The sequence below is a fragment of the Lonchura striata genome, chromosome 1, assembly GCF_046129695.1.
Source record: "Lonchura striata isolate bLonStr1 chromosome 1, bLonStr1.mat, whole genome shotgun sequence".
Lineage (NCBI taxonomy): Eukaryota > Metazoa > Chordata > Aves > Passeriformes > Estrildidae > Lonchura > Lonchura striata.
The window spans coordinates 59,663,374-59,680,285 of record NC_134603.1 but is presented as its reverse complement, the minus strand read 5'-3'; the positions used below and the strand labels follow the sequence as shown (position 1 = coordinate 59,680,285).

General features: G+C 36.0%; 1 long non-coding RNA gene across 1 annotated transcript; it reads right to left on the bottom strand.

The window, feature by feature from the left end:
- Window positions 1–7,280: 7,280 nt before the first annotated feature.
- On the bottom strand, window positions 7,281–16,414 carry LOC110469737 (uncharacterized). The gene is made up of 3 exons (XR_002465310.2): window positions 16,403–16,414; window positions 14,379–14,469; window positions 7,281–7,302 (listed from the first exon to the last, which is right to left on the bottom strand). It is a non-coding gene; the product is annotated as an uncharacterized LOC110469737 (long non-coding RNA).
- Window positions 16,415–16,912: the final 498 nt, after the last annotated feature.

Sequence of the window (16,912 nt, the reverse complement as noted above, 5' to 3'; positions counted from 1 at the left end):
ATAATCCACAATCATCTTTATCAGACAATTCACCTCCAAAAATTTGTTTGGCTCCAAAATTTTCCGTAGCAATCAATGGAGAAAATAATAGAAATATCTAAAAGGGATGGGAGCCTACATACCCTGCTAAGTCTAGACCTTCACATAGTAACCATGAGTTACTATATGAACTAGTAGTAACCTACTACTCCTCAGTGGGTTAATCCAGAAGATATTGCTGTAAAAGCATATAAGGATGTCCTTCTTTTTGCTCACTCCAATGGTTGGTTATGTTATTTTTATGTTGTTCCAATAATAAAAATATTTGACTTACACTGGTAAAATGTTATGTCAGGAATGAGGATTCCAATGCATTGATTTAAAATATTAATTGCTACTATGCTGTTTGTTACTATTCAATGCATGTACATAGGTATTATAAACATATAGTCAATATAATGTCAGTAAAATGCATTTATCTTTTTAAATTAACATTTAATTAGCACATCAGAACAATAAAAAGTGCAGTTTTTTGCTACTGTTCAACTTTTAATTATATTGAATAACTGAGGCACAAAAATCAGCATCTGATTATACAAATACATATGTAGATGTCTTTATGCATTTTATCATTCCACGAGAATAAAATAATAAGATACACAACTTCTTCAGATAAGAGATTTAGTAAAATCCTGTATAAATTATTTTGGGGCCTTTTGGAAGTGTTTTCAGGCTTCTTTCCATAGTGAAGTTGAAGTTCAAGGCTCTCAGCTGCACCCCAGTGTCTATAAAGAGAAACCATTTAAAGTGTATTTATACTAAAGCATATGAGTAACCCTGACCTTTAGAAATCTTTTGATAGCTCAGTCCTTAGCTGATTGGCCACTTTGCTGCAAAAAAGATTCTCCAGATTTGGTCATGTTTTGTTTATAAAACATAAGACTGAAAACAGGTCTATTTTGAAGACTGACTCATTTAATTTATTTGTGAAACAAGATCAGACACAACAATCAAGTCAATCATACCCCATTGTTTTTCTTTGTGAAAAGTTCCTGGAGTAGAAATTTGCATTTTAAAGGTGGATGTGAACTTCAAGTAAAATTCAAAAGCCAAATAAAAAAGTCCATTATTCATAATGAAATTTTGATTCATCTTCTATAAAGTTACTAGTATGTAAAAGTGAAGCATCTATAAGCATTAACTCCCCTTCTATCTATATTCTTAGGAATAATGTAACCCTCAGGTCACAGTTGTCACTACATTCAGATTTCCATAGTGGAGAATTGTCAGCAATAAATTGAATTTTATTGCTTCCTGCTGACATTTAAAAAGAAGTAAACATCTGCCCATATACATTTGAGAGCCATTGTCATTCCATCCCTGAATCTGTGCTGATTTTTTTCCCCACCTAGTTTTCTATTCCAGGCATTATAATGCAGGCAATCAAAAGTAAATTTGAAGCTAAGTTTCCAAAATCCCATTCATACTTTGCATTACTACTTAGTCCTTTCAAGTAATATGTTTTAGGCTTAAAAATTGTACATAAAAACATGTATCCATTCTTTATTCAATGCCCAGAAATTTTCTCTGTAAAAATGCCAAAAGCTAAACACCATGGTCTAACAACTTGAACTTGCTTTATAGTTGTTGAAGAGAGTTGCTTGTTTCATTTTCCTTGATTTGTGACAATTACCCCATGGGATGCTTTTTAATGTTGGCTGCAGAAGCAACTCATCTGTGCAAAAAAACACAGCTGTGTTTTGTCTAAAACAGAATCAAGTGTTTTGATGAACACTTGTAATACAATATAACACAATAGATCAGGTCTTACTAAACTCAGGAGAATGCAGCAGGTATCCAGGTCATGAGCACAGCAGCTGCAGAAATCTTTTAAATGGACAATTATTCTACCTTCAAACTGCTTCATAAAATGTGCAACTGACTGGAGTGAGGTCGTAGGGCTTATGAAAGGCTTAAGTTCTGTAAAATGAGCATCATGTTTCTATACAGGAAAAGCAGAATTATCAAGGCTGAAAAAGGTAGCAGCAGAAAGAAGTAACTTGGAAAGCTGAAGCAGGTGTGTGCTGCTGGGAAAGCAGCCAGGAGTTTGTAGTTTGCTTTTTCTGAGGTCAGCTCCAGGCACAAGTGAACATCTGATGTAATGGAAAAGGCCAGGACTGCAGCATCCAGCCCTGGAGACCTTGGTCACCAGGGCATTTCCTTGGGCAAAGGGAGAAAACAGGTGGGCAGTGCACAGTGGATAGAGACAATGGACACCTTTCCCATCACTTACTGCTGCCCCTACACTCTCCTCCATCCTGGCAGCAGCAGTCACAGCAACCTTGGCTCCTTCAGGCTCTCCACAGTGCTCAGAGAGGGCTTGTGTGTCAGCAGCACCCTGGACTTGGCTTGACACCAGTCCTCCCCATTCAAGAGAAGCAAAATCCAATTTATACACCTTGCCAAGGAGCATGGAGATGGCTCAAAATACATCTATGAAGGAAAAAAATGTGAGTGGATTGCTGTTTTCCTGGAGGCAACATGTCCAAAAAAAAAAAAAAGTATAAATCATAATTTTGATTTTTCTTGGAATATTGACTTTTTATATGGTTACCTATGTAAGTAGAATGTGTAGAAAAATGGTAAAAATATACCTCGATAACTGTGCAAAGGCCTTGCAAAGATGTAGTAAAAACAAATAGGATTTTTGTAGACAAAAACTTCTAGTGCATCATTTCTTTTAATTTTGTATGTCAGACTGTCATGGTTTCAATTGTGAGTCAGGAAACAAAAACCCTAATGTAGATTAGTCTTCATTATAACTACTAGTAGAATTACTATCAGATCCTGTCTGCTTTACAAAATATATCTATCTTCTAGTTAAATAGCCTGACAAAATTATTTCCAGTTACAAAGTTCTGGGGATGACTAGAAGATTATTTATCCTTTACAGGTTTGTATGATGCACATCATTTTGCAGCTGTTAGGACTTTGGTTGCATCAGAATTCAAGGAGAGAGAATTAACATATAGAGATGAACAACAAATTCAGCACAGCAGATTCATTCTGTAGTTGCCATAGGTCTCAACTTCAGTTCTTGCAGAAGCCAATTTCACTGCTGCTGCCAGCTCTTTGGGCTTTAGTGAATCCTTTCCCCAGCTCTTGCAATTTTTTTTCTGACAGTACAGAGACCAGTTTTACTTTCAGGTAATTACTGAAACACTTTATTGCAGTGGATGGAGGTAGCTTAAGCTTTGTTTGAGCCAGACTTTACTTTTTTATTGGTTTTCGTAACTGCCTAAGTTGCGGCTTACGGATTCAGGCTCAGCTGTGCAGTGTTTTAATTTGCTCTGGGAGAGGGCTTCATTCAGAATCCAGATCATTAAAGTGATCCTATTTTTCATTTTTCTGACATTTCATGGGAGATGTTATTACTCAGGATTTATTTGAAGTTCACCAAAATTATAGAAGTGGTTGCCTTCCCTGCCCTCATCTCTCAAAATTCACTGGGCATGTGCAGAGCTCCATGGAAGAGGTTTCTTCTGGAGGACTTCCTAATCTATCCGCCCCACATCTCCAAAGGCAAACAGAAGTCAGAAGGAAAGACAATTAATGATGTGCAACCAATCTTCATAAATACCTATTTATCATAAAAGAACAGCACTGATGGAAACTCCTCCATGCACTTTGTAGACGCTTGTAGTCCTCAGCTATCATTTGCAACTAGAAATCTCACTTATTACTTACATTCCTAGTGCAGCAATTTAAGTATACTCCTCTCTTATCTAAGAATATGGAAAATGGTGTATTCTCTCTGCTTCTGCAGGTATTTTTCAATATCTGGAGATAAGCAGCCCTTGGTGGAGACAGCTTCATATGTGTCCACCTGGTGGAGGAACTTGAGGTAAAAATTTGATCCAACAAAAAAGATTCCTTGGCTTTTCCTCCTGGAAAGAAAATAGCAACGTGCCTTGGTGTACAATGGTCATTTTTAGTGAATCCAGAGGATTATATAGACTACCCTGAAGAAGCATTGCAAGAAGACTCGATGGCAGAGCACCCATACTTTGTGCCTTTACAAATCCAACTTTTCCTGTCATTCCCAGGTGCAGCCCAGTTCTTTGTGTCAACAGCTCAGCATGAGAAGCTGTGCTTGATTTTGGTCATCAAATGCCCTCATGACATTATTTGTGAGATGTTTCACCTCAAGGAGTCCTGGGGTAATCTGTGTAAATCAACATGCAAATAGGGTGGCTTCGTATTTAATATAGTGACAAACTGAGTGTCAGAAGAGAAATTATTCCTGTATTTTCTTTGATATTTTCAAGAAATTGATTTTTAGTTTTAGTTTGGATTTGGAAAGAATACACACTAACTCATTTTATCTTGGTTAGATTCTTGCTGTATCTTTTCTTTTCCCTTTTTAAAACAACTCCAGAAGCCACCTTTTGAAGCTTCTATTTTTCAAGAAAATGTAAAATTTTTGTGCTCTAATTATGTTCATCTTCCACTGATATCCCACAAGTAATTGTCCAGAAATAAATCAATCACAGGATCAATCTAGTAGATTATAGAATTGGCATAACTTTGTGAATATGTTTCCATTTTTTTTTTTTAATTAGGTTAGAGTGAATTCTTAGTGAACTGAGTTTGAGATCTATCACTGATGAAATTTAGCTCAGATGGAACCTTGTAAGTTTTTGCCAAGTTTCTATCAGGTTTTGACATTTTATAAAAAGTTATTTACCAAAGAAATCCTCAGCCTATATTCACATGGACATTTAAGACTTTAATATGGTAACATAAATTAAAATGCAAGATTTTTAGTTTTGTTATGATGACCTGTGTTGGATTTAATTTTTTAAAGGAAAAACTGAAATACTGAAGGGAAAGAATATGACCACAGAAACTAACATGTAAAAACACTTTTCAATTACTTTAGTCATATTTCTCGTATTTTTTTTAATATACTTCTATTAAAGACTTTTAAAAGAAAAATATTCAAAAGAGACATCTGGATTGAAGCGATAGCTTGTTTTATCTGCCTGAGAATCTTCAATGAACTGTTTCAGTTGTGAAAGGATGACTTTATTCATGAGTATGATCTTTTCCTATTCTTTCCCAAAAATATAATGTCAAGAACACTATCTCTCAGTTGTATCTATCAGTTGTTTCCTGGAGACAGAATTAGCTCCTCAGATGTTTTCCATGTAGGAAAAAATAATCAATAGATAAAACATTCCTTTTGAGATGCAGAGAACCCAGAGCAGTGCTGTTATATCCTCAGCAGAGCTTACCCAAATTGAATTTAATTAAATTTAAGTACTTTGGGGGTTTTGTTTCATGAGCTTGCTGCCTTTCTTCCTATTATTTTATACTGTGATCTTTCCTAAGACCAAGATGTTTGCAATTACATGATTTCTTTGCAACAGCATAGAAAAACCTATGTGTCAAAGAGGGGCAATATTACATAGTAATGATTGAAGAGAATGGGTTTCCGTTTAAATTGTCTTAGGGCAATTCTGCACTAGGCTCTTGTAGTACACATTTCCTTACAAAAATTCTGAAGGAATATTTCAATGCTTGAAATTTTTGCTGTGTTAGGTTACAGAAAATGAACGAGCAAATATTCATTAAAACACTTTGGAAAACCTAATGCAGACAAACTTGAATCATCCTATACCAAACTAACTCATGGCCACTTGCATAGCCATATAAATCACTTATTTTTGTATTTATTATCATCACTAAAATAGAAAGCTTTAATGTAAAAAAATGTGTAATAAATACATATTTTCTTCAAGATTTTGGCTATATTCATGCAAAGCAGAGAACAGTGTGCTACTGCCAAGGACTCAAAACGAAGCTGAAATTCTCTCAAGGCATTCTATGTAGTCATTGTGTCAGACGACATTCATAGGCTTCTCTCCTCAAAACAGTTTTGTGTTCATACTCACAACCTTGATTGACCATCATAAACTTCAGGAAGGAAGACTGTACACCAGCAGATCTTATCCTGGACAGGGTTGCACCATTAGCAGTGATGTGTTGAGCTGCCTAAAGCTGTTCCACAGGTTTATTCTAACAGTCAGAATTTACCTGAGAGCATTATTTTCTGGATACACTGAAGAGCAGGTAGCTTCTTAGTGTTGAAGTCATGATCATAAAAATATGTATTTATCATTCAGTATCTGTTTCTCATTATCTCTGTACTGAGCTATTTCTTGGAAATGAAATACAGGTATTTAAACCATAAGAAGTTCTGAAAAGGCAATAATTGTTAGAAGTGTGGTTAGCGTAAACCTAAGTGAAAAATTATTTAGTCTTAGTTCTGTTCATCTGCAAAGGCCCTCCAGGTAAAATAGACTTGTTGAGCATATGATCTGTGATCTGGGGCTGCCTCCTGCAGTTTCCTGTGTTGCTTCCAGTTTCAAATAATTATGGTTTAATACAAAAAATTACAATATAAAATTATTAATATTGTTGCTGTAGCTTAAAAAAACAAACAACAACAACAAAAACAGCTTATTTTTCTGGAGCCTTTAGAGGAGACTTTTCATTATATTGATTATGGATATATTTTAGAAATTTATAGTAATGTTATAGCTGGCTGGATATCTGCTCAAAAGAAGGCTGTATCTACTGGGATTTGATCTAGAAATTCTCCCATACTAGCTTGCAGTATCCTGGGGATCAAGAGAAAATGCCCATCCACACCTGAGTTGGGATAAAGGAATGCCAGCTAAGAGGAAGCATGACACAGCCAGATTGTTGGAGAATTTTGCCTGAGTAAAGAAAGACTAAAGGCTGCTTACCTGAAATTTTGTGTTTAGGTGTTTTATTTGGATCATGAGCATGGGTATCATGGGATATTAATCTACTGGTTTGTTGCATCTTCTATTTCTCTCTTTTCAAACCCCAAAAGAAATTGAGGGGGGAAGAAAAGGAATAATTGTAGATTTTTTAAATATTATTCAGCTCAGGAAGTATATTATGATCTAGATCACACAGGTAGGCTACACGAAGCTTTACACTTTAGTAAATTAGTGGTTTCTTAATTACTTCTGGAGCATGAAATGCTGATGAAACCAGCACGGGGGGCGAAGCCTCTGCCCGCACCCACGAGAGGGAGCCCGAGGAGCTGCCGGACGAACGATGCGGGAACGCGACAAAGCAGAAATGGAGCTGGGGAGGGGAAAATTGACAAAGAAAAACTGATCTTGCCTTTCCGTTCCTTTCTGCTCGAAGCTTTTACACAAGCTGATGTTTCCATCTATTTCAGTAATGAAATCTGTACGGCTGAATGGTTTCCTGGCTGAAATCCTGAAGGAGGACAATGAGGAGTAAATGATGCATCTGTATTTCTTTAAACTGCATCTAGAGATTATTTTTTTTAAATGAGGTAATTAGTGGGGATTTGTGTACGCAGGAGCTGAAGTGCTTTTTTTAGAAAAATAAAAGGAAAAAAAAATATAGCCTTAACTTTTCCTAAGGGTTGTCTTTAATTCAACAAACTAAACAAAGACATTAAATGTGAAGACTCAGAAATATGTTTTCTTCTTTCAGTACTGGTAATAACTCTGATATCACTGTGGTAACTGGAAAAAAAAACTGATATCACTGACATCACTGTGGTAGCTGGACAAGCTGAGATTGTATAAATGAAATTAGAACATTCATATTCTTTCTGAATATAGTTTTCAGGGTTAACAATGGTTCAACGTCAAAACCAACTCATGTACTGAATGGGATAATGGCAAAAAGTTTTAGTTCAGACATGTCCTTCTCAGTAATTTTGTTACATGAGTTGCGGAATAAAGACTACACTAAATAAATTCACTGACACTGTTGTCAATACATTCAAGTGCAAGTGTAGAAATCAAAAAGATCTGAGAAAGACTGAACACAAATGCTACTCCCTTTGTGGCAGAATAACACCTACTCTCATTCAAATGAGGAACAGCAGGTAATGCAGAAGCACTGTAGATGAAGATCTCAGGATCACAGTGGATTTTAGGCTGAACAACATGGTATTATTACAATAAAGGAAAATGCACACTGGAAAATAAAAATTTTTAAATCCCTGACATTCTTGGTTAAAAAAAAAAAAAAAAAAAAAAAAAAAAAAAAGATGTTATTTAATTTTACAGTGCACTTTGTGAACTACTGAAAATCTAGTTGCTAGAAAAAGGTAATTACTGGAAGCTGATTGATTTAATGGGAAGCAGAAACTGCTTTATACTGCTGGGGTCACATACATTTAGAATAAAGTTTCGGTAACCCGTTTTAAGTGACTGCTAATAGTGAAATGTTTACCAGAAGAAGAAGAAAAAGAATGTGACTTTTGAAAGCACCTAAATAAAACTGAATTTGGAATCTGAAGTCTGAAGTTTTCATCAGTGTACCTGGACATCCGTGTTTTGAAAAGTTAGGATCTGAATGTGCTTAATGAGATATACATTTCTAAATGTAAATGGCAGTAAAACACTCTCTTATCTTAGCCTTTTCTCCTAATAATAGATTAAATATGGGATTATAATTGGAGTGACTGTTCCTTATAAGAGGTGATTTCTTAAGATGATGGTCTAAAGAATTCAGCAATATCACTGGCAGGTCCAGATTCTTCTGTGGAAGGGCATGGGTTCACTTTCCAGCAAGATGTGTTTTAACCACTTCATAAAATTAGTGCTGGCTCTTTCTGTATTTTTAAACAGTATGAAGTGAATCAAGTTTTTAAACTTCAAATATTTGTAAAGAAATATGAGAATTCTTTAACTTTCTTACTGTACTATCACTAATTGTGGAAGTTGTACAAGAACATTTTTGTTTTTCTTGTTTCAGTCATTTATGGTTGCGTGGTTGATGTGGTATTAGATAATCTTTCAAGTGCATGGTAGCTCATGCAAAAAAAATCAGTATTCAAGAAAACTAATTAAAGAGTTGGAATATAATATGATTTAACATCAGATAAAGTGCTATTTAATATAGTTAATTCCATTAAAATACCCCACAAGAGCATCCAATGATTAATGAATGGATGTGCTGGACTGCTACTCATTAGCTGGATTTCATAATAATTGCATGATATGGGAAAATTATCAGCAGAATGATACTTGCTTCCTTTCAGAGGTAAAAGTTGTTTTTTTGTGATACCTTGTCCACAGTCCCAAACACCTGATTGAATGTTCATACCTTATCCTCTGAAATGTACAGCAAAGGTACAATAAATGGTGTACCCTGTGTGGTAGTTTGGCAATTTCTCTGAGTGATAGTGGGTACTGAATAATGAGCAACATGCTGAAACAAGCCTTAAAAATTGTGGGCAGGAACCCAGCTTCTGTTTGCTAAGCCTCCCACTCTCTGTGTTATGGTACAGACTCTCTGATTCACAAGTTTTTTCACAATGTGACAAGATCCAGTCATGAAGGATGGCAGATTGTCACAGGAGCAGAAGGGAATGAATGTTTCTCTGTGGTTGGAGTTTCTGCACTTCCACAATAAAAATAAAAGGAGATGGTAGAAATTCTCTTTGTTTGAAGTTGCTGTTCCTGACTAGATTTTTAAACTGGACAAAAAAGAAAAAGGCAGATTATGTTACATTTTAGCACTATAGATTGATTCTTTGGTTTCAATTACAATTGAAACCCCCCCCCCCCCCCAAAAAAAACCCAAAAAAAACAACAACAACAAAAAAAAACACCTATCTCTGGGAAAAGCTTACAGCTGGAAGACTGGGTATGAGAGCTGTAGACTCAGTTATTTCCATGGCCATCTTTAATGCTATACACTGAGCAAGTAATCAGATTTAATTTTTTTCCCCTCCCTTGTCATTAGTAAATTCCCAGGCAGTTTTTCAATTGCTCAGGTACATTACTGGCCTGAGATGCATGAATACCTAATGAGAAACCAGTCTCAATATAATTTTCCTGTCTGGACCTGATGACTGCAGATGGGGTGAACTGTGTATCCCTTTGCTTATGTTTGTGTCTCATCAATTCTCTAAAAAACAACCCAGCAACAAGATTGTTTTCTTATCTGTTCCCACAAAGTGAAAGCGAGTCAATTACTGATAAGAATAGAATCCCTGTGCTCCAATTCAGACATGCAGCTGTTTGATCTTCCTAAACAACAACCTCTAAATAGCTATTCAGAAAATTCTTCTGGGTTTTATTTGTCCTAGACCAGTAAAAAAATCCTTCAACTTTTAGTTAACATTAATATTTCTAACTCCTAATATTCCTATTTTGACAAGGCATGACATTTTGACATGATCAATCAGTATCTAATTACTTCATACTTATAATTAAAGGAAATTCAAAACTCGACTGCCACTAAGACAACCATATGGAAAATACCTGTAAGTAGCTATCTGGCTTCCACAGGTAGGAGTATCATATTATTTTTATAGGACTAGCAGAATAGCTAATCATGTGCTTAAGTGGTAGTACCACCAAAACCTTGAATGGAATTTTGTTAAAGCATTCCCAGATCTAAGGCCAAAAGCTCTTAATTCCCTTTTTCCTTCCCTTCCTAACAATTTACTATAAATAGGTTGGTACTGCTACCATAAAAGAGGATAAAATTCCTTTCAATCAGTACACTTTTATCACTAATGACAGTTAAACTGGAACTGGATTTCTTGTCTGCTTGTGAAGACTTATAAGAGAGCACTTGCTACTTTCCATGATTGGAAAAGCAAGAATATTTCATCCCACTTCACAGATGAAGACTGGGCTGAGGTCAAATCTTACAGCAGAGAGCATTAGTTCCCTCATTGCATATAACATTATGACCTGCCAGAGACAAAAAAAAAGAAAAGAAAAATAGAAAAAAGGAAAAAGAAACAGGAAAAAGCAGGGCATAGAAATGTGATTAGAAGTGAGAGAGACAAGGGGACAACTCCCTGGTGATGGCTGTGCATCCACTGCCTGAAATCTTTCAGCCTAGGGAAACTTTAGGGTTGAATTACATATTTGGTACAATACAAATCCCTTTAATGAGGTTGTCTTATGGCAGATCTTCAAACACAAACATGAAATGGTAATAAAATAAACTTGGTTTAAGTTTGAACTCAAGGAGCATACAAATATTAGAAAATAGACTTGTAAGGAAAGAACCATCATCTCAAAAGTAATTTTCAAGGAAATTGGACAAAACTTTGTGAATTAAGTGTTCTCCAGTTTATCAATTATCTTGAACCTTTTTGTAAGGTCCTTACAGGGGATATTGCCTATATAAATAAGGCATTGTCAGACTGGTAAAGATTTTGTATAGCTGAAAGATTTGTAGCAAGTGATTTTTATAATTGAGCTACCAACTTTATGCTCAAAATCATGATAAGAAAATCATAGTGTAATAAGATGCAGTTTCCTGGGAAAATTCTAATTTTAGGGTAATTTTTCTGTAAATATCTGCTTCTTCAGGGTTTTCCTTCACTGGTATAAATGAAATCAATATGCTGATCTTCTGGGATAAAGTTTCTCCAATCACTTATTACTCAAAGGAGATTATGCTTATATTGCAAAAGAAGCATCATCAATTATGATTTCAAAGGCAATATTAAATCTTATGAAAATGCAGCAAGAACTCTAAAAAGATGAAGGAAATTGGTCAAAGTTATTTAGCCTATAATGATATTAAGCACTTTGCTGGTTTTAATTACTTGGTGTAATGTAGGGATGTGTGGAGAGGCAGGAGTAAGATCTGTGACAGCAGCAGATGAAATGAGGCTCTGGGCTGCAGCACCAGATGCATGAGAAGCTGAGTTTAGAGGCACTGAGCACCCTCAGTGACACACCCCTCTTTGGATTCTTTACATTAATCAAATTCATAATCAGGATCAAATCCTTCTGCTTTCAGGACAAGATCCTTCCCATTTGAAGAGCCCACCTGCTTCCACATCAGTGACTGGCTGAGTTATGGTGCTGGTTCATAAAGGTCTAAACTGTGCTTTCCTGTGGGCTGTGTGTGCAGCAGCTCACACCAGGGCCTCAGGACCTGCCCTGTCCTATAGGTTATTCCATCAGACATCTGTTGCTTCAACGGTAGCATCCCTAGGCCTTGATTACCTCTTTAATATTTTGTATCTCGTCAAGGCTGGACACAAAATATACAGAAATGCAAGGCGTCATGGAAAGCACCATCATGCTGCAGCTAATGCAAAAGCTGACAGGATCTCATGTAATTTTTGGTAACAAGTCAGATTCTACTTTCAGAGTAGTGCCAGCTTAATGAACTACATTCCAAACTGGTCATTAAAACTTGTGTCAGAAACATTCATTCTTATCACAAACCATGCTAAGTATAATTTTATTAACTTTTTTTATTAATAAAAATTTATTAGATTTAACATTAAGAGTCTAACAAATACCCCACAATTAGTGTGCCTTGCTTTGGCTGTCTTCTGAGTTTGTGCATTTTCATTTAAGAACTAGATTCAGTTTTTGGATGAAGCTAAGCTAAATGATACTGAACTCTGTTAGGTTCAGGTCAGTGCAGAAATAGTTGAATGCTAAAATGACCTTTCTTGATGAATTGTCTTTAACTGATATGCGGAAGGTCTGTTATTTTTCACCATGAATTAAAAGACAGATGATCACTGAAGGGCTTCTCCTTTTAAATGTATTTTTTAAGTACCCAATATGCCCTACTTTTCAGGCTGGTCATACTATAGGACGATATTTTGCTCTAAGACATCTGGATTCATGTTTGCTGTCTAGATACAGATTTCAAATTTTTCTCACACACACCAAAAAGAAACAATCATTGACTTGAACAGAATTAGAAGTATAGATGCATACCAAATTGTTAAATCCCTGCAAATAAACCGGGTCTGTATTTATTTTAGAGGCTGATATTCCCTTGAATGACAACAAGGAGCTCATCTGATGGAAGGGCAAAACAGCGACTTTGAATATAATAAGAAACTGGTTAAAGGATTATGGACAAAGAACAGTCCCTGTATTAGTGGAATGTAGTGTATCCAAACAGCTTTGCATAAGGTCACTTCCCCTGAAGTTGCTACTGCTGTTCAGCCACAGAGTTAAGCCTGCATAAATTAGGCTCTGGAGATTTATTTCCAATAAATCTTGCCTAAATTCTTGTCAAGGACAGAAGTGAAGGACATAGAAAACCCATTAATTAAGGCTGAATGCAAGGAAACTCAGGAGTTCGCTTAGGCTATATCTGCATTAGCATATGAATTTTCTTCAGGAGTGTGTTTTTGAAACAAATCCCTAGCTGACACTTGTTCCTGTAATTCAGTTCTTCCCACTCAGGCTGAGCCTGGAGGCTGCCTTACAGCTGAAGCTGAGCTGGGCATACGATACACTTCAGAGTGCACAGAGTGTGCTGCCAGCAGGTGGATGTCCAGTGCCTCAAGCAGACTGAGTGGGGTTAGGGTAAAACTGCTGGAAATATGTTTATTGTGGAGTTTGGGTCCCCAGAATTAACTGTGTGGTTTGATCAACCAGCTCCCCTTGTGCAGGCTCCATAATACAGCAATTATTGTATTATTGGTCCCATAATACAGCAAAAATGCAGCTCTTGCCTGAAGGCAGGATGAAAATCATCTTGTTAGAGCAGTAACCACAGGTTAAATAATTTGTTTAATTTGGGCCAAAGTTAGGTCCCTTACTGTAAGCGTGGGGATGTTTTATACCAAGAAGAATAAATGGAAGAGGTTTTGTTGCTGTGCTTGGTGTGAACAAGTATTAAATCGGTCACTCAAGCAGCAGCTGTTTACAGCTGACATTTCAGTGGCTTGAGTATCCCTTCTCAATGGGTTGCATGGGGTAATGAGTGTTGTATTTGGCAGTGGATCTGTCCTGGCACTTCCTTTACTGAGACTATTGACAAATAGTGAAAAAAATTTCAAAAATAAAGAAGTGTTTGCACAAAGAATTTGTAACTTTCTTATTCAGTTGATGACACTATTATTTGACATGTGAATAATAATAGATAGCCACCTTAGCTCATTCTAGTTTTTCATAATAAATGCAGTTGCATAATAGCAATCTTAGAGATTTGAAGTGGTGTTTAGAAGGGAATTCATAAGAACAACCAATTATGATCTTGACTGACTACTTTGATTAATCAGTCCTGAAATTTGCTTAAGAGTTTGTGCTAAAGAAATACAGCTGAATGGGGAAAAAAATTGTGTTTAATATCTTGCTTTCCTAGATTCCCTTTTACTCAAAAGCTGTTACAAGTCAGAGCCTTTTCTATTGAACTTTATTAATCACATAAAATATAGCATATTAATAAATTCAGACACTGGTGTTGCCTGGGATAAAGTTCATTTTCTTCTTAGTCAGTGGTACAGTGCTGTGTCCTGGATTTAGTGTGATAATAATGTTGATAACACACTCCTGTTTTGGTTGTTGCTATGTGGTGCTTACCCTGCGTCAAGGACTTTCCAGTGTCCCACGCTGTGCCAGTGAGCAGGTGCACAAGGAGCTGGGGGAGCACAGCCAGGACAGCTGATCCAAACTGGGCAAAGAACCATAGAATGATGTTTTCAGTCAATAAACGGGGGGAAGTTGGTCAGGTCCTGATAATTGATGCTCGGGAATGGGCTGGGTGTTGGTCACTGGGTGGTGAGAAATTAAATTATGCATCACTTGTTTCTCTTGGGTTTTATTACTTTTTCTCTCTCCTTTTAAATAAAAATAATATTATTATTTTTATTATTCTAATTGGTATTATTAGTATATTTGGGGTTGTTTCAGTCATTAAAACATTCTTATCTCATTCCACAAGGTTTGCTTTTTTCCCCAATTCTCCCCATCAGGGGAGGGGGAGTACTTAGTTGCTGGCTGGGGTTGAATCACAACAATATAATTTACTTCAAACTCATAATAGCTCATAATAAGCTTTATTCTCTGAAAATTAATAATCAGCTAAAGCTGTGGGTTTACTTGTTAAAAAGTGCCCAGTATTTCCCTCTTTCTTTCACAAGAAACACACAAATAGAGATATTTAGAAATAACAAACAGAATTGAAAATTATTCAAATTAATTTCTTTGTCATCTACATAAAGAAATACAGGTCCAGAAAGGGGACTTTCTAGGTCAGTTTATTGCAGGTAATCACTGTAGAAAGATAAGGTACAGTCCTCTCACTGTCATGGAGCAGCAGGAATTTCATAATTATTATTGAAACACTGCTTCCTTGAAAAGATCTAATTTTATTTGCCTTTTGATAAGTCCATTGTCCTAAGAGAATGGTGACTAAAAAACACTGCAACACACTTTTAGTCTCAGAGAACACCTAAAGAATCTAAAGAGGATGTGTTAAATCAGTTCTGTGATTCTCTACCTAGACTTTGACATTTGTGGTTTGATATGGTTATTTTCATTACTGGTATTTTGTAGGTGGAGAGTTGTTTCTTTATGTTTTTGTGCGTGGGCACCCATGCATGCCCTTATTCTTCAGTCCAGGAAAACAGAAAGGTTTTAGATCAAATTTGGAACTATGACAAAAATATGGTAATACATTTCTAGACAGTATAAAATCCAATTCATGTTAAAAAAATATTTAAAAAATAAATCTGAGTAACCAATAACAACAGAGGTCTGGCTGGATTTCCAAAATTTTTATCTAGAACTCAATCCCCAAGTGAAAAGTTCACTGAGTACTTAACCTTACTTGAGAGCTGCTCACCAGGCTAGACATTACCTGTGTAATTTCCCTATTAGATAATAAAGAAATTCTGTATTTTTATGACTTCAGTTTTAAAAAGCATGAGACTAGAGAATCAAAATTTGATCAGTTCAGGCATCCAATCTGCTAATTGAAAAGTTCTCTTTCATATGATTCTTTCAAATTCTCACATCATGTTGACTTTCATTCTCAAGGAATTTAGATACTGACCCATGATGAGCATTCTTCGGATCTGCACAAAGGGCACAAATCAGCAGCAAAGGATGCTGTTCTTTATATACAACCTCATTACACATATGAATCAATCTAACAGGTAAAATGGGTGAAAAACCAAACAATTTCAGGGCACTTATTGAAAAGAGCTTTCCAGAAATTTGTGTGAAAGAAGGTGTTCTCTTAAAGTGCATTCACTTGTACAAGGCTATGTTCTGCTGCTCATTCTACTAATTTTATAGGAATCAATCATTTAAAATAAGATCACCAGATAAAGCTACTTTATAGCTCTTGCTTACTTGCTCACCTTGGTAGAAAAAGAATAAATGCAAATTCTGATCAAGCTCTGTGCTTATGAGATCGATATACACTATTGAAATTTTAATGATGAGGCATTTTTTAATGCTTGGAAATGACCTGATTTATGTGCCTTCTCTCAGGAATCTAAACTCCATAAGTAAAAAACAATGATGAATTTAATCGCTCTAAAATGGCCTCCAGAGGTCAAATCTCTCTGCTGACTACCAAGGAAAACTAGACTACTCACCCATGTCGTAGATCTACAGCACCTGACAGTATGCCACTCTACTGAGAAGAAAAAACATAAATAGAAATAAGACCCTCTCAAGATCCCATAGGTTAAAACCCCTGATCAACCCAATTGCTCTGCCATATGTCAAAAGCCAGTGACAGTTTCTTGTAAGCACACAGCCTATTGGAAAGATGACACACAAGTTATAATTAGAGCGTGTTACATGGATGGATTCCAGACTATGTACCTACTCCCTGTGCTTGCCTCCGGTAATGCAATGTCTGAAAATTAATGGAGCTATCTTCCAGATGAGTCTTTTCAGGTTACTTACCACCACCAAAATAGATTTCTGGAGGACAGCTCCAGAATTATTCATTTTTATAAGTGTGAGAACTCCATTTTTCTGTCAGTGTATTTATAAAAGGAATTGTCTTTACATTTTGCAGTCTTCCCTAGGAGAGTTATGCCAAGGTATGCATATTTTTTATTTCATAAAATCTCCAGTGAAGTGTTTGGAGTACTAAA